At 45.9% G+C, this 18,869-nt stretch overlaps 1 pseudogene across 1 annotated transcript; it reads right to left on the bottom strand.

Moving 5' to 3' along the window:
• Nucleotides 1–1,494: 1,494 nt before the first annotated feature.
• On the bottom strand, nt 1,495–2,752 carry LOC309819886 (interferon regulatory factor 3-like; annotated as a pseudogene). The gene is made up of 2 exons: nt 2,249–2,752; nt 1,495–2,149 (listed from the first exon to the last, which is right to left on the bottom strand). The product of its transcript is annotated as an interferon regulatory factor 3-like (transcript).
• Nucleotides 2,753–18,869: the final 16,117 nt, after the last annotated feature.

Here is an 18,869-nt window from a genome sequence, read left to right as displayed (position 1 = left end):
TGCCAAAAACTAAATAAAGACTGGTCAATATATTTGGATAAAAATTCCTTTTGTTTTTAACAACAAATGGAGAATTCCATAAATATAACCAGAATTATTATCTCATTTTGTTTTCACGCCCAATTTATGACTGTGAAATAACTTGTCAGCTAGAATTCTAAAATATATTTGTCCTGCTGCATCTGCCTTTTCCATTTGCAATATTATCTTTGTGGAAATCATCTATGGGTAGATTAGGAGTATAGGAGTACGGTTATTGAAGAAGAGGGCTCACATGTTGGACAGTTCATCTCTTAAAAAACATTTTTTTTTCGAAGTATAGTTGATTTACAGTGTTGTGTTAATTTCTGCTGTGCAGCAAAGTGATTCAGTTACACATGTATACATTCTTTTTCATATTCTTTTCCATTATGGTTTATCACAGGATATTGAATCTAGTTCCCTGTGCTATACAGTAGGACCTTGCTGTTTATCCATTCCATATATAATAGTTTACATCGGCTAATCCCAAACTCCCACTCCATCCCTCCTCCCCCCACCCCCGTCCCCCTGACAACCACAAATCTGTTCTCTATGTCTGTGAGTTGAACAGTTCATCTCTGGTGCCTGTCTCTAAACTCAACTACTCCTTGCTCCTTGCTTGGGGCAAAAAATGGCTTGGATTCTAAACCAACTTCAGTATTTTGGCATTATCTATTGAAATTTTAAATATGTGTTCCCTTTTACTCAGTAATTTCACATTTAGAAGTTTATTCAAGAGAAATGCCCAAATATACAAAGATACATATAAGGGTTTTTACTGTTACCTTCTTTGTGATTCATGATAAATATCCATCAGGAAGGGATTGTGTATATATATCATAATGTGGTCATACAGAGGAATACATAGATAGATACAATACAAAAGAGAAAACTGTAGGCAGTGTTCATAATACTCATACTACAGAAGGGTTTTGAAAGGATAGACATCAATGATTGCAAACTCAAATGCATATGGGGGCCAGACTGGTTTTATGAATGGATCAGGTAGGTACTGTGACAACCTTGAGAGCACACCCTATGTGAAATCAACTGGCACCACTCAGCTTCAGATAATCATTGCTAATGGGTTGGTGGATTTTTGGATTTTCCAAGAAAAGCTGTAACTTCTCGTGCTACTTTGTGGTAGTCTATTTCCTTCTCTGCCGCCTTCAGAGCTCCACAAAAAATATCTCAGTTACATGAACCTTTAGATTTTTATTTTGTGGCAACTAATAGAAATATTAAAAAAATATATTTTAAACTGGATTTTGTCTTGCGGGCTCACAGTATGGGGGCCATACTCTTAGCAATGGCTCTCTCTGGAGAATCGTATTATGGGCCAATTTCCACTCTCTATACGTTGCTTTACGTTTGAGGGGTTTTCGGCCTGTCTCAAGAACCCGTTTCTTGGTCGAGGTGAGGGCTGAGGGCCCTATACCCATGATGAGCAAGGGTTCAGGCCTTCCCAGTGACCTAGAAATCCACCTCCTTGACCAGGTCTTGGAGATAAGCCTTGTACTGGTTCAAGGTGAGGGAGAGTAAGTGGCTGTTGGAAATGTGCAGGTTCAAGGTATGCCCCAGGGAGGAGGTACCCTCTAAATGGGCCATATCTGGCAGGGTGCTGAGACACGTGGGAACAACCTTGACCACCAGGAGCCTCTTGATAGACAGCTGGTCCTGGGACCACGAGTCCCCAGCAAGAGGATTACAGGGTGTAGATGGTGTCTGCTTCCTTCCCTGAAGATGATCAGGTTTGCCACAAAAGGTTCCAGGTGGAACATGCCTCCTTTCTTGCCCTTGGGGGCCTCGCCATTGTGCTGGTGGCCACCATCAGGAAGGCGGTCTAGCCCATGGCCCAGTACCAGTGGCGGTACCCCAGCCTCTGGGCCCGTAGCTGCTGCCAAGCTCTCTGCAGAGCTTCCTGCTTCCTCCCCCCACCCCCCTGCAAGGCAGCTCAGCACAGCCTCATGTAGCCTGTCATACCCTGGGGTCTGACAGTCTTATTGGCTGTCCAAGCAGTGCCCTGTCCCCTGCATCTGACCCCACCAGCCACAGGCCCCTGGGGCAGAAGACAGTCTGCTGGAAGACTTGGTACCCAGGTAGGAGGTGGTCCCCTTGAACTTCCACTCTGAGCAGTGATAGCAGCAATCTTAAGAGAGAGGGATGAGAGAGTGTAAGGGGCCGTCTCCCCAGCTCCAGCCCCTCCCATGCCACAGCTGGTACTCACCTGCCTCAGGTAAGCTGCCACAGTGGGCTATTGGGAGTGGGAGCGGGGGTCCAAGTTAGGGCAGGGAACAGGGATGTTTAAGGTGGGGCTCAGCAAAAGCTGAGGAGTGTGCTCAGGGTCCACACCCAGGCTCGAGGGCCCCCATCTGGTAATGGGGCCAAGCCCATTGTCACTCAGGAACTCCTTCTGGTCATCAGAGGTACCACATCTGCCACTGGTGTCTGGAGAGGTATCCGGCTCAGGAAAGTCCCCAGCTCCTGAGGTCACAAACTCGTAGATCTAGTGCAGATCCTGGGGGGTCCTTGCTCTGTCCTAGGCCAAATGCAATAAAATACTTCCTTCTGGTTTAGGGCAGACCGGAAATACCGTTTCTGGGTCAGCAGGTTGGGCTTATCCTTCTCAGGGTTTTAGGACCTCTAGCCTTGGCCCAGGCTGGAAGATGCGGAAGTCCTCCCGCTGGGCATCTTGCCGCAAACCATTCTTCAAAGTGATGCAGAGGCACATGCGGCTCTGGTCCAGGCAGGCCACGCCCTACGGCTGCCCCAGGCCCAGCTGCCACACGGATCCGAGGCTTTAGGGTTCCCATGGTCCAGCATAGAGGCTCGGTGCACGCAGGGTGCTGGGACCTAGGCCTGCTCTTGGACTCCATGTAGCTCTCGAGCTCAGAGCTGCACGTATCCGTCCCCTTCCTGGCAGCTGGGATTTAGAGTGGTGGAGCTTTCTTTTCTATCTACTGCTTTTATGATGAATACAAACACACAAACATACTGACACTGGCCTCATGCTAGAAAGGTCTGAACCAAAGTGAGTTTCCAGACCATTTCAGACTGGAGCCAGTTTCAGGATTTTGGCCTAGCTTTGGTTTTGTTACTGATCGCAAGTATCTTGAGTTTGGTGGATACCCCTGGGCTCATCTAGATAATGAGCTCATCTGGATACTGCTTTGGACTAGGGTTTCTGCAGCCTTGAGATACTTCTGGCTGTGTTGGACCGTATGGGTCCTTGGGGGTAGAAGCAGCATTTTAAGGAAGGGAACGATCATCTCTCTCAATTTCCATGATGTGCTCAGAGTTTGTGGGAAAATGAATAGCTAAGTGATCATCTTTCATTCATTCATTCATTCACTCTTTCATTCAACAAAGATGCTCTGAGTGCTTACTATGTGTCTGGCCCTTTGTTGGGTCTTGATAGCAGTGAGAGATTTGCATGGAGTTCCCAGCTTTGGAGGTAGCACCAAATAAAGAGACTGATGTAAAATCGTGTGAAACGTAGTGTGGTGAGGATCAGCACATGATGCCTCGGGAGACTCCAGTGGAAGTTAGTGAAGACTTGCCTGAAGAGGTAGCACCTGGGCTGAGTTTGGAGAGATGAGCAGGAGTTAGCCTGGTAAAGAAATGAGGGACTGTTGAGAGATCCACAGGTGTAAAGGCATGAAGGCAGGAGAGGACATGGGACCTTCTGGGAACAGCCCGTACTCTGTAGAGCCTGAGTACTGAGTTTGTGGCAGGAGATGTCAGGCTTTGGGATGAGCGTGGGCAGCCATCTGATCACAAGCGCTTGATAGAGCAGCCTGGGATGCCTGGGCTCCATCCTAAAAGAACGTGAAAGCCAACGACTGGTTTTAAGCTAGGGAGATTTGGGGGCTGTCTTATATATTTATGTCAACAAATATTTTCACCCAGAGTTTTCATTTTGTGTTCCCTTGATTCTATGAACCAAGGGGTGTGAGGTGGGAAATACTGTTTTTTTGGTTTTGTTTTTATTAAGTGAAAGGAAACAAGTGTTTAAAAAAAAAAAACTCTACAAAATAATGGGTGAGAAACTGTAGCTTTAAGTTTTATACCTTCTGTGCTGCTTGACTTTAGATGTTTCATGACATGTCATACATTGCCTGCAAGTTAATTAACCCATTAACTTGGAAGGTTGCTGGTAAATTCCAAACCAGTTTCGAGGGTGTGTATGTATTCTGAGTGGGGAGCTGGTTAAAGACATCCATAACATTATGATAATCCTTGCTGAATATTGCTAGGATTTCAACTAGCAATTCATGCCATTTCTGGCACCATTACCCACAAAAGGCCACGCTTCCCCAGAAAGGTAGATGGATCCTCAATGAATAGGAAGAGAATAAACATGTTTAACTTGGTAATAACTTGACTTCCCTGTCTCACAAGGTGAAAGGGAAAAGTCAGTGGTTTTTGAGAGAGAGAGAAGGGAGGGGAGGGAGGAACAGACTGGGTTGACTGGTGACGCTGTGAAAGCCCCACAATTGCTGTCACGGTGGTTTTTCATCCCTGGAGCAGGGTGATCTCATTTGCTGCTGCCTATGCATTCATCTCTGGCTTTCTTGTCTTTTTGCCATGAGGACACATGCATATGCTGAATGTGTAAGTGTGCCCCAGGGAGGCTGTAAGGATTTTAGAGGCAGACTAAGCAGGATTCAGATTCTCCTCTGCAACTTACTTAGCTGTGAGAGCCTGGGAAAATTGTTTACCCTACCTGATCGGATTTCAGAGTGCCCACCTAGCCTGGGCTTCTGTGACAATTAAATGGGCTGAGATGTTTGTGTATAGTGACTGACACATACCTGATGTTCAATAGATGTTAATTTCTCTCCCGACCCTGGACTAACGTTACTTTTAATTGGTTTTCATAGGAATAGCCATTTGTCTCCCTGACTCTCTGTCCTGCTTACTTTTCACCAGTAAGGAAACACATGTTCAGAGAAGTGGGAACTTTGGGAGCAGAATGCCTTGTATTCCAATCCTAGTGTTACTACTCGCTTTGGACAGGTGACTCAATATTTTTATTTTATTTTATTTTTAAATTTATTTTAAAGTAATGTGTATTTTGTTGTAGTTTATCTTATGACAGGGCCGAAAGTAAGCTCATCGCACGAGATGAATTGTGCCGAAACACAGCAGTAGAGGGCTGCCTGCCGCTCGCTCAGGCAAAACAGCGCCGTCTGTCCCGCTGTGGTAGCTTTTATTAAAGCATTATCTATGTTTACATTTTAAGACTTATTTTCTTAACATTCCAGAAATGCCAAAGCAGCAACATATGCTTCTATTGATTATACAAGCATTAATGGGCTTTCTTGAAAACATGCCGTGCTTCGTCCTTGAGCGCAAAAGCAGCACAAGGTTCCCACCATTATTTTGATTATACTGAAGTAGCACAAGGACATTTCCTTACGTTCCCACCATTCTGATTATACTGAGGACATCTCATGGATCAGTGCCCAAAACACTCAATGCTTATTCGCAGGCCCCCGGTTTGCCGGGGTGGGGCTCAAAGCATCCAGGACTGTTCACAGTTCTGGCTTATTCGCATGCCCTTGGTTTGCCGGGGTGGCTCAAAGCAATCAGGACTGTTTGCAGTTCTGGCTTATTCGCCAGCCCCCAGTTTGCTGGGGCGGGGGGGCCTCATGGGTCACATCTCCTTTCCATGTCCTCAGTTATTCCACTATAGTATTTGTTTTTTTGTTGTTGTTGTTTTAATTAATTCATTAATTTGGTTGCACTGGGTCTTAGTCGCGGCAGGCAGGCTCCTTAGTTGTGGCATGTGAACTCTTAGTTGCGGCATGCATTTGGGATCTAGTTCCTTGACCAGGGATTGAACCCGGACACCCTGCATTGGGAGTGCACAGTCTTATCCACTGCACCATCAGGGAAGTCCCTCAATAATTTCAGAGTTAGTTTTCTTCTCTTTGAAATGGGAACAGTGATGCCCAATACTTTCTGCATCTTCCACAGTCATTGTAAAGACTCAGTGAAGTAAGGCAGGGTTCCCAAACCTCAGAGAATCAGAATCACCCAGACATCTTGTTAAAACAGACCGCTAGACTCCATCCTCAGGGGTTGTGATTCCTGAAGTCTTGGGAGAGGCTGAGAATTTGCATTTCTAACCAATTCCCAGGCAGTGCTAGTGTGGTGGTCCCAGGCCATACTTTGACAACAGGGCAGCCTGTCAATACCAGATGGATGTGAGCTACCATCACCTTTTGTATTTTTGGGTAGGGGTCATAAAGTAGTTGCCACCACTTGGCTATTATTCTAATTTGGGGGGCTTATTTTGGCTATGTCAATTAATTGCTTAATTTTGAATTTAAGTAGAACTAATATAAGCAGTGAGGAGAAATAATTTAGTATTCTAGGGGGTTGGAATCTACCTTTGCTGCTGAGGACATCTGTGTGACGCAGACATAGGAAGGAGGGGCCTGGACTGACCAGGCATCAATACAGTTTTATCAGCCTTGACCTCTTGGGATGTGTCTGGATTAAAAAACACATTTCTGGAACATTCTCCTATTGCACAAGACTCTCTACCAGGTGTTAAGGGCACGTTTTAGGGAAATTCTAGAAAATGACAGGGGAGTTCCACAGGCCAGAATTTCTTTTAGTAACTTGTAAAAAAAAAAAACAAAAACACCCATCATCCCTAGGGCTTTTAAGTACATAAAGATGGATCTTCCCACTGAGGAAATCATGGGCCCTGACTCTTTTATTTTAGAAGGTGGATGGCAAAGATAAGGATCATGGTGACACCTCTGTCACTTCATGAGCAGCCTGAATTACAGATCTAAAATTAACAGCTTCTCCCCCAACCACCAACCCAATACTTAAACTCTCCTTTGTCATTGTTTCTAGAAGCAATCGAGTCATAAGAAATTCTACCTGAATCTGCAAGCCTTTCAAACACAGCCAAGGTGGGGAATTCAGTGTCACGTTAGCGTTAAGGGTTTAGATTCTGGGGCTTCCCTGGTGGCGCAGTGGTTGAGAGTCCGCCTGCCGACGCAGGGGACATGGGTTCGTGCCCCAGTCCGGGAGGATCCCACATGCCGCAGAGCGGCTGGGCCCGTGAGCCATGGCCGCTGAGCCTGCGCGTCCGGAGCCTGTGCTCCGCAACGGGAGAGGCCACAACAGTGAGAGGCCCGCGTACCCCCCCCAAAAACAAAGAAAAAAAAAAGAGTTTAGGTTCTGGGGTCAGATGGATGGGACCCATCTCTCCACTTTCTGGCTTGGAGAGAGTGCCCTTAACAGATGACTTTCTAAACTCCCATTTTCTTATCTAAATTGAGGGCAGTAGTAGTACTTATTCCAAAGAGTCTTTGTGAGGGTTATTTAGATAAGTATGTGAGGACTCAATAAATGACAGCTATTGTTACTACCCGGGTGATTTTTAAGAGTTTAGGATTGGGACCAACAGCTGCATGCCCCCCTGAGCTGTCCCGTTTACAGAATTATCCAGCAGTGTTCAGTTGGTTTGTGGGGCTAGATTTTCCGTTTTCTCCAATTTGTTTATATGGTTTTGAATTGAAAGAGAAGGGGAAAGAAATGGGGACACAGGGACAGAGGATGGCCTGTGGGGAGTATGACCCTGCCTGACCCAAGGAACGGCGGCTCAGCCCCCATAAGGCAGGAGTTAGAGCCATAAGCTGAAGGATCTGTTCTCCCCAGGTGGTGCGGGACACTCAGTGGCTCAGAGGCCAAGGTGACAAAATGCAGAGTTGGGGAAAGGGCTTACACATGGCACCAGGGGTGCAGTGAAAACACAAGGGAACCCGGGTCTGTTTTCCTCTCAAAGTTTTGAGGTCCCAAGAGGCAGCATCCTGGGCAGGAAAGCAGTGTTTTCATGGAGGCCACAGCATCCACGGAGATGACAAAGTAATTCCCACAGGGGCTTGTGAGTGGGTAGTAGTTATTAATGAAGAACACAAGGGGACTCGTTCCGAAGGTTCTCCTTCTGTGTGCGGGGAAATCCCTAAACGACGGGGGTTCAAGTGACACAGGTGGGAACAGGGGAGGAGTAGGAACTTTCGGGTGATGTCGCTGAAGTCTGCTTCAGAATGCTGGGCACAGGGTAACCATCCAGGAACTGGTCATTATTCCTAGCTGTTTCCTGCCACCTGACCTTGCCCTGTGCCCATGGCCCCGGGCAAGGTCTGCTTGAGTATTGAAGGACATGAGAATTCTCAACCTCTCTTTCCATGGAACTCTTTGGAGAATGCAGAGTAGGGTATTATTAAGTCCATGCTAAGTCAGTTTTCTCGATCACAACCACAAAATATCTACTTTTGAGAGGAAAGAGTAACTTAGGCCTTAGGTACTAGGCAATAGTGACGATCCTGGCCGGCTCCCTAGACTTGGAGGCAGAAGACCTTGTTCAGACCCCAGATTTGTTACCTTTGAGCGTTGAGGCCATAGGCTAATTATTTAACTTCCTCGTCTGTACAGTGGGGACAAAACTGCCTGCCCTACCACCAGATAATAAATGCAAAATGTTTTGTAAACTGTAACGTTCTGTTTAAGGGAATTAAGGAAAGTGGTTTTGGTTTGGCTGATGATGACAGCTCCTAGGGCTACTGGCATTCGACCAAGTGATGGTGCCTTATTCCAAAATGAAGACTCATGAGGGAACTCAGGCGTGGAGACAGGTGAGGGATGGGGAGGTGTTTGGGGAGCTCCCTGGGTGTTCACTACCTACTCCCGAGGCTGGTCTGTGGGACACGAACCCAATAATCTCATCAGGAGGTGTCAATTACTGGGGCAATGCTGAGGATGCGACAGCTGCCCCTCCTGTCGCCTCTGCTGTGGTCATGTATCCCTGTCTACCTTCTAGACTGTGCACTTCTAGATCATGGACCATGTTCTCTTCTCTTCATTGTCCAGCCCCTGGCACAGGGCCTGCCACTCAGTGGCGGTTCGTCCCATCAGGGTTTATGGAACGATTTAGTGAGTGAGTGACTGAGAGGGTGTGTTTCCTTTTTTTGGATCACGGTTCTTGTCTGTATCCTGCACACTTTCATTCTTACGCTGCTTCTCTTTCTGAAATGCCCTTAAAGTAATCCACAGCTCTGGGGAGACTGGAACATGGAAACACAAATTCATGGGTTGAAGAAACAGGAAAAGCTGAGGAAGAACAATAAGAATTGCTTTCCTTTCTGAGCTCTTTGTGCCTTGGGGATCAACTCTGGGGGAGAAAGGAGACTTGGGGATTGGTCGCTGGTGGTGGGTGCGTGGGTGGGGCAGCAGGCATCTTCTGTGGAGAATTCGCCTGTCTTGACACAATAATGCTGTTCTGTAACTTGAAGGAGATGTGGGCTCTGAAGACTTCTGGCCCTGGAAATAGGAGCTTTTTCAAAAAGAACCAGGAACTGACAAAATAAATCTAGAAATGGCTCCTATTGTTGTTAGGGTTGAAACAGGTGTCTTGTGAGTTTCCTGCATGCTGCTATGATTGTAACCAGGGAACATCTTGATTTTATGTTGGTTTCCCTTGTTGCTCCCAAAACCTCTTACGGATCGTAACAACAGTGACATCAATGTGGACAGTGCCCTTTCTCTAAGGGCTTGCTCTACACCACCCTGTCTTATTTCTCACAACAACTCTGTATGATTAGTGACAACCATGACCCCATTTTACAGATGAGGAAATGGAGGCTCAGAGAGGTTAAGTGATTTCCCCAAGGTCACACAGCCAGTCAACTTAATTTGAACCATGTTTGAATCCCAGCCTGAAAGCTACATCCATTCCCTCCTCCACTCCCTGAACTGCCTCCTTTGAAAAGTGTAAGGTTGAGTTTATTGATGAGGTTGTACAGACTTGCCTCTGAAGTATTTTCTAGGCAGTTCAAATAAAGCCCTTCAAGATGCAGACTGTGTGTATTTCCCCGACAAGAAATCCTCCCCGTCCCAACACCTCCCTTCAAGGGTTTTTTAATAGACAGCGCCCCCTCCCACCCCCAGGGTTCAGCCTGGGGGAGAAAATGAGACAAGAAAACAAGGAAATAAAAGAAAACAAAAGACCCCAAGGCCTGTAACCAGTCATGAATGAAACATGCTTCCCCAGCCTCACAGAATGTCAGTCAGATTCTCTTTGTTCTCAAAGCTCTGGTTTCGCAGAGCATCAGTTTCCCCTAATAATAAGTTTTTTATCCTTCATCTGATGATGTGGCCTGGTCTTGAGGGTTCTTATCATGTCTATTGCTCATCCAGGATGACAGACACACGCACAGAGAGTTTGTCACTTCCCTTCATTTCTTTTCCTTTCCCATCACACGTGATTTCCGCCCCAGTGCAAGCAGGGGTCTGAGCAGCATCCCGCCTTTTCCTCCGCCCCCCGCCTCCCTCCCACACAGCTCTTTGAGTTCCCATGAGTAAGCTCGTCTTTCTCCAGCCCTCCACGGCGACTTGTCAGCTGGGTGTGCCCCTGGGGGCCCGGTATTTCCGACAGGATGTATATTTGAGCTAACACGTATCATGTATGAACTTTGTTCCAGGCACATGCTGAGAGCTTTGAACAGATTATCTCATTTGCTACTTACATCATCCCAAGGAGGAGGGTCCTGGTGGTAAACCCACTGTACAGATGCGGAAACTGAGGCACAAGATGTCCAAGGGCACATAGCCCTCTAGTGTCTAGAGTCTAGAGCCTATCTTCTTAACCAGCAGGACTCACCAGCTTAGGTTTTGTTCTGGAAACTTCCTTGTGCAACATCGGAGAGCCTTGAGAGTATCTCTGGTTTTTGAAGTTCTCAGCCCACAGGGCCCTAGAGCAGTGGTCCCCAACCTTTTTGGCACCAGGGACCGGTTTCATGGAAGACAGTTTTTCCACGGACAGGTTGAGGGGGGCCGGGGGTGTGGTTCAGGTGGTAATGCGAGCAATGAGGAGCGAAGGGGAGCCGCAGATGAAGCTTCGCTCGCTCTCCCGCCTGCTTGCCTCTCACCTCCTGCTGTGCGGCCCGGTTCCTAACAGGCTGCAGACCAGTATCTATCCGTGGCCCGGGGGTTGGGGACCCCTGCCCTAGAGAATCAAGGTGGACAGTAACCTCGGAAAGGTCAAGTCAAGCAGTAACAATGACTAGAGGGGTTTACAGACCATCCACAGACCGTTTAAGGTAACCAAAACCTGACCATTCTCTCCCTGTAAGGAGAGTGCAGGAATGGTGGTGGGAATGGCCCCCTGCACCTGTCTCTGTCTGTCACCTCCTGCAAGACCTCCTCCCCATCATTTGCACCTTCCCCACACTTCTGTCATTACAGCCATCTATGGATAGGTAGGGTGACCTTAAGGACAGCAGTTCTTAAGGTTTCAGGGGGGTCAGGATCACTTAGGGAGCTTATCTAAAATCTGGATTCTGGAAATTCTGATTCAGGAGGCCTGGGAGAGGGACCTAGAATTTTCATTTTTCCAAGCACCTCTGGTGATCCTGATGCAAGAAGTCTCCAACCCGGTATTTAAAAGTAACCACTGCGTCTCAGACAATAGCATTAGGACAAGGAAGCAAAATGCAATGGAGGTCAGCTGCCTCGAGCAATCTCTCACAAGTGCCCGAGAGCAGGACTGTAATCCCGGGACCCCAGCATCACTTGGTTGCCCTGCTCTCTGCTCTTCACCCTTCACCTCTGTTGCTGGGGAGGATGCAGCTGAGGAGCTGTCCATCTTTATCTGCTGTGCTTATTGTAGGAGCTCAATAATATTGATTATTATTTATTAATCTTCTTAACTAGGATCAAGATTTTTATCTTCTGGTCTAATATCGCCTACCAAGGGATTCTCTAACCCATTTAGAGACCAACTTTGACTGCCCATTTTGACCAACTGAAATGATCAGGAAAAAGTAGGGAAGAGATCCTGCACTAGAGACAGGTTATAAAGACAGCTGCATGTTTAGGTGTAGACACAGCTGAAGGTGCCCCCAGCTTGGTTCCCTCTTTAAGTTGTGCTGGAGGCTTCACCTCCCACAGGAGGCCTTTTTCCGAAGAGGAGTGGCTACCCGTCCCATCCCAGATATAATCTGCTGGGCACTCCCATTGCTATGCTCAGTTTATAGCCAATCCGTCAATGTTAAGTGGCATGTAATCATTTGCTCTATCAGGTTAGTAATAAACCTCTGAACATGTCATTCTGCAATAAGTTATTTCATTTTCTTTGATCCATAGCGTGCTTCTAAAACCAGAGCTTTTCTGATGCCCACAAAGGCTGTAGACTCTACTAGGACAGGAAACACAAGGATCTTGAGAGAGCCGTGTAGTGCCTGACACACACAAGGTGTGCCATAAATGTTTGTTGATTAAGTGACTGTAATTCTGTGAATCCACAATTTTTTGAGGAGCAGTTGTCTCCAGATGAGACTCTGTGGGCTGGACCAGAATAAGTCCATGTAAAGTTGCACTCTTCTCAGACAAAAATGCAAAACTTTAGGGCAGTGTATTAAGTTTTTCATAAAGCTAAATTTAAAAGACTGTCTATTCTGAGACTATGTTCTTCCTAATTTGGGTGTGTTAAAATTACCTCTATTCTATGAGGTGATAACAAGAGATGTGACCATATTGACTTAACTGACTCCACGCCCCCCTCTTTTGGGTAGGCTCCTGCATTTCTTGCCTAGAAGACTGCAGTAGCCTCCAGAAGTAGCCTGCCTGAGCCCACTTCCCCCCTTTTATCTGTCAAGACTTTCAGTTACAATCCAGACAAGGGGATTCTAGCTGACCTGGGTATTTCCTCAAAGACAGAAAGACTATTTAAAAGAAGGTAGGCCTAAAGGCATTGTGCTATCCTCAGTTGGATCCTGGAAGAGAAAAAGGACATTAGTGGAAAGACTGGTAAAATCCAGATGAAGTTTGTAGTTTAGTTAATGGTAATCTATCATTGTTAGTGTCTTCGTTGTGCTGACTACACCGTGGTTATGTAAGACGTTAGTGGTAGGAGAAACCGGGTGAAGGGTATAGGAAATCTCTGTGCTATTTTTGTAGCTTTTTCACGAATCTAAAATTATTCCAAAATAAATAATAAAAAAATAAAAAAATGCCGACAGTCTATGTGCTCAAAAATCCATTTGATCAAAGTTACCTTTTGAATATGTAAATCAGAGCATATCAGTATGTTTCTTAAAGTCTTTCAGTGACTTCCCATTGCCCTGGGGATCAAATCCCACACCTATACCAGGACCTCGGGAACCAGCCCTGCTGTATCTCCCACCTCATGTCTGGTCTGTCCACTCTGCCTTTGATCACTCCAGTCACGGTGGCCTTCCTGCAGTTTCCTGACGAGGCCATGCTTGTTGCCTCCTTAGGCCTCTGCACCAGAGGGTTCTGTCTAGAACCCTCTTCCACCAGATGTTCGCATGGCTGACTCTGGATACTTAGGGCTCTTTTCCAGCACTTTTGCTGCCCACCCACTCTAGCGTAGCTTCTCTGCTGGTCACTGTCCTTCACTTCACTCTGCTCTGTGGTCTTCAAAACACCTAACACCATCTATCAAATTACTTAAATGATTTCTTTCCTTGGTGTTTGTTTGTTTATTGTCTCCCCCTCCCCTTTGGATGTCAGGTCCATGAGGACTGGGGTTTACTGTTCATCCCTGGATCCTCAGCACCTAGAGTAGCGTCTGGCACATACTAGGGGCTCTGTAATTATTTGCTGAAGGAACGAAAGCAGGGACATTTCATCCAGGAAGGCTCCCTGACCGCTGCTCGGGGATAAGATTCCCCGCCTCTGGTCCCACGACCTCCTGCATTTCTCTCTTCTACAGCCTTTGCCCAACTGGGTTGTAACTGCCTGTTGGCCCTCTGTCTCCTTCACTAGGCCCTGAGCTCTGGTGGGTAGAATGATGTGATCCACCTTTGCACTTTTAGAGCTTGCCCACACCTGGGACAGAGGGGCATTCAACAGCAGTGGAACTCATTAGGGCCTCTGGCTTGGACACTTGCTGGCTAACTTGGGGAGTCTGAGGTGAACCCTATTTTAGACAAGACCAGTCACTGACCACTTCATTCATCTTTGGATCGTCACTGCCTAGCATTAGAATGGGTTATATGGGTTTCCAAACCCTGCCTTGTAATGACTGAGTAACCTTGGGCAGGAAATGTAACCTCCCAGAGCCCTGCTCTCCTCATCCACAGGACGGGGATGTAGATGTTGATGGACATGTGCATGCCCACATGTACACACACACACACTTCACATAGCTGATCTTCTTACCCTTTCAATCTCACTTTAAATCTTATCTGCTTTATCTAAAGTAGGTCCCTTGGCCTCAGCCATAGCGCTTATCACAGTTTATAATGAAGTGATTTACATATGTTTTGTGTCATCTCCACCATCAGAGTGCAGGTAGGTGGTGTAATTAATTGGCATCACTGTATCCCAGATGTTGCAACAGCAGATAGTATAGAGTTGCTATATTATTATGCCATTATTTATACTTATATTATTTTTATGGACAGTGGGGAGTTATTGAAAAGAAGGAAAAAGAAAATCTCTGGGCAACAAGGTCCTCTTTGCTTGGTTACTGGAGAGGGTAATTTAGATTCACAAAGTCAAGTCCTAGTCTGGGGGTGCCGGCCAAGAGAAATTATTTCCCAAGAAGAGGTGGTGTGTGTTCTACTGATTGTCAATTTATGACCGGGCCCCGAGTTTGAAAAGATAAAGTTTCTTGGATACCTCTTCCCCTCAAGCCTGCTCATGTAGTTTCAATTTATTTTAGTAGTGAATTCAGTTGGCATTTTCTCTGGAACCCTGTTATTAAAACAAACTTGACAGAGACCGTGCTTGCAAATACAACAGCCTAGGAACGAAATGAACTCCAATGTACTATGTGAGTCCCAATATTGGTTCAGCCACGGCATGACACTTAAAATGTGTGAGAGCGACGGGAATCTCATTAATCCTCACAATTTAGCACCAGCCTTAGGAAGAGGAGAAAAACACATCTGATCGAACTGTCCTGTTAGTCTTATAAATGTGTTTGAGGGAGGTATTAATGGGGGGCAGTAAAGGGAGCAGGAATATTTATCCCCATTCCTTGGTCATTTGCTGGTAGATCTAAGACAGAAGACTAACTGAGAAGGATTTATAGAAGTAAAATGAGGCTGCCTTCCAAAGGCTCAGATAAGTGGAGAGAACGTCAGTCATTCATCTTTCATTTATTGAGCATCTGCTATGTGCTGGGTGCTATTCGAGGCCATGTGGATCGAGTGTGAAGAAGCCAGTCGAAGTCCCTGCCCCCAAGGAGCTTACATTCTGGTGGGAAGAGGTAGATAACAACCAAATGAGCAAGTTAATCAGTAACTTTAGTAAAGAAAATAAAACAGGGTCACGTTATAGGCTGGTACTTGGATGGGGGTGGTAGGGACTGTTTAGGGTTGACGGTCAGAAAAGGCTTCTCTGAACATGTGACATGGAATGAAAAGCAGATGTTTGGGTGGAGGCAGCTGCTCGGAGATGGAAGTTCCTAGCAGCTCAGCTGAGGAACAGAACAGGAGAAGCTGTGAAATGAGCTCAACATCAGGGAGAAAACCAAAAGGTCTCTCAATCCCCGCCACGTACTAAAATACAAATAATGAACAATTTCACATTCTTTATTACTTACTAGTGATACTTATTACTTACCAGCAGTGTGACCTTAGACAAGGTATTCATCACTCTAATTTGACAGCCATAACATAGCAGTAGTAATGACTACACACCTCCTGGCCGTGTTATGAGACTTACATGTGATGGTAATAAGTACTGATAATTATTGAGTGCTTATTATGTGCCGGGCACTGTGCTAAGCGTTTCATTTACCAAAGCTCATTTAATCTTGTTGCTAACCTTCTTGATAAGGTTAGAAGCTAATATTATGTTCCTCATTTTGCAGATGAGGAAACTGAGTACAGAGAGGGTGAGCAACTTGCTCCAAGTCACCCAGCCAGTGAGTGACAGGGTGGGGATTTGAATCCAGGCACTCTTCGTCCGCAGTCCTCAGCCTTACCCCCTGTATCTTCCAGATTTAGCAGCCTTAGAACAGCAGCCATCAGATACCTCGCCCAGTGCCGGCAGTGATGACTCTCAATGCTCCTAGTTCTGTCATTACTACGCACATTTTCTTCCACTTCGCAGCAACCGTGAGAGATCTTAGAACCTGCATTTTAGAATGTGACATTCAGAAGTCAGCGATTTGCCATCAGGTTGGAAGCCAGATCTGATTCCCAATGCACCGGTCTTTTCCCCATGGCGCAACTCCCTGGAGTTTTTGCTTATTATACTTAAGCATATTTTGAAAGGAACCCTCAGAAATACACACTGAATTTGCTTCAGTAGATCCAGCTGTTTGTGAAACAATAGTTTCAATTTTCTTCCTTAATACTGCTTCTATTAATATTTAAAAGATTCCTCCATATTCATTGTTCCTATTTTGAGCTAAAAAAATCCCCCAAGCGTTTCAGTATTCATCAGATGATGAAAGCCACCGCGATTCTGAATCGACCCCCACTCTGCCACCTGTCACCCAGACGTTGCTCTTGGTGCCTGTATTGCTCCTGCTTGTGTAGAGCCCAGGAATTCCAGGTCTCCTTGAGACTTCTCAGGTAGGAAACATTGTTCCCAGTGAGTCTGTTTTTGTTTTTTGCACATGGTCATTCCTATGTTCTTGGATCTCTAGAGCTGAACTTTCACCTTGAAAAACTTAAGAAAAAAAAAGTCTTCTTGGATAAGACTGTTAGAATATAGAAGATCCTCTGAGACCAGAGGAAAGCATGTTTGAGCTCACTGCCTGGCAAGGCAATTACAGTTACAAGGGGAGCAGGTGCAGCGACAGAGGAAAAGTAAGGCCGCCGGAGCAGCTTCCCCTTGATCTTTCTCTGAGGTGGGTGCAGGTGTGTCACTCCAGTCCAGATGTTTTCTCTGGAGTCGAGACTCTAATATTTGACCACCTACTCCGTGTCTCCACTTAGAAATCTAACAGGCAACTCAAGTTTAACAAGGTAACAACAAATGCCTGACCTTCACCCTCACGCTTGTTCCTCTCTTGGGCTTCCCCACATCTGTTAACAGCAACTCTATCCTTTGAGGTGCTTGAGGGAAAACGTTGGCGTCTCCCCAACACTTTTCTTTCCCTGACGGGACCCATGTCCGATTCATCAGCAACACCTGTTGGCCTTCACTTTCAGACTAGATTCAGATTCTGACCATGTCTCACCACCTTCATGGCTGTCACCATGGACCGAGCCACCATCCTCTCTTTCCTGATTTCCATGGTCTCCTAACTGGCCTTGCGCTTCCACTCGTGCCCTTTTTCATACACAGTGTGGCAGCCAGAGTGATCCTTTGAAATCTGCGCGAGTGCATACCCCTCCTCTGCTCAAAACTCTCTAATGCTTTCCTGTCCTCAGAACAAAAGTTAAATCCTCAGAATGGCCTATTAAGCCCTCCAGGGTGCCCCTCCCCCATTATTGTTCTAATCTCATTTGATCTAGCCTGCTTGTCCACCCTAGAATGTAAGTTCCTTGAGGGCAGGAATATTTGTCTGTATTTTCACACTGTTTCCAATGCCTAGAATAGTGCCTGGCACAGAGTAGGCACTTAAACACATTTCTTAGGTGAATGGATGACTGTTAAGGGATTCACATAGTGCCTGACTGTATGAAGTCCGGAATCATTTCATTACAAAAAGAAAACCAATTCAAATGGAATATGATTGGATCACTTCCAATGGGATAGAAATTCAGGGGTGCATTACTTTCAGGGCAGCTCTATCCAGGAACTCAAATGAAGCCAATAGTCACTTGCTTCCTTTGCCTATTGTCTCTTTTTCTTCCCTGTTAGCCTCATTCTCAGGCAGGCTTTCTTGGTCACCATAAACTTCAGCCTTACATAGCACTATGTTAGCAATACCAGTGGGGAAAAAACAAACACGTCTTTCCCAACACTTCTATCCAAAGTCCTAGGAGACAATCTTATTGACCTAGCTTGAATCAGACACCTCTCCCTGAACCAGCCACTGGGATGAAATGTTCCCATTGGTCAAGTCGAATCACCTGCGCATCCCTGGAGTAGAATGAGAGAGTAGGGGTACCAGGCCCCCCACCATCCGTAGACTGAGACAGACGGAGGGCTGCTTCTGTAAAGGGACGTATAGGTTCATCCCTCATTATTACCAGACTGATCTTTGCAAAACATGGTTCTGATCTTGTCATTATTATGCTCCAGGATCCTCACTGACTCCCTATTGAAATAAATGCGAAAATCCTTTGGGCTGGTATTCAAGGCTCCTCATAATGTGGTCCCAATCTATTCCTCTGGTTTTGTCTCACCATTCCCTCCCATCTTCCCTTTACTGCAGAAGCACTGGATGCTGTGCTATCCTTGGGACACCATTTATTCACTTACTTATATCTATCTATCTTTTTCTCATGAAGCACCTACTGTATGCCTCCCAGCCTTTGTCCTTTTGGTGACCGCTCTCCAGAATGCCTTTTGCCTCCTCCATGTATATAAAAGCCAACACATTCTTTATGGCCTAGGTTAAGTACTATATTTTCTAAGATGCCCTCATTCTTCTCCCCTCCACCCATCATGCAGCTCAGAATGATTTATTCCCTCCATCTCTCGTCATAGAAAAATTTATTCCTCTCCTGAGGCAGCATTTTTTTTTAGCCTTAGGTTAATGTTTTATATACATATATATATATGGGTTTGGCCAAAAAGTTCCTTTGTTTTGTTTTTTTAACATCTTTATTGGAGTATAATTGCTTTACAATGGTGTGTTAGTTTCTGCTTTATAACAAAGTGAATCAGTTATACATATACATATGTTCCCATATCTCTTCCCTCTTGCGTCTCCCTCCCTCCCACCC

This window comes from Grampus griseus (assembly GCF_964374135.1).
Source record: "Grampus griseus genome assembly, chromosome: 3".
Taxonomy (NCBI): domain Eukaryota; kingdom Metazoa; phylum Chordata; class Mammalia; order Artiodactyla; family Delphinidae; genus Grampus; species Grampus griseus.
The sequence above is the reverse complement of the archived record's forward strand: the minus strand, read 5'-3'. Positions and strand labels throughout refer to the sequence as shown.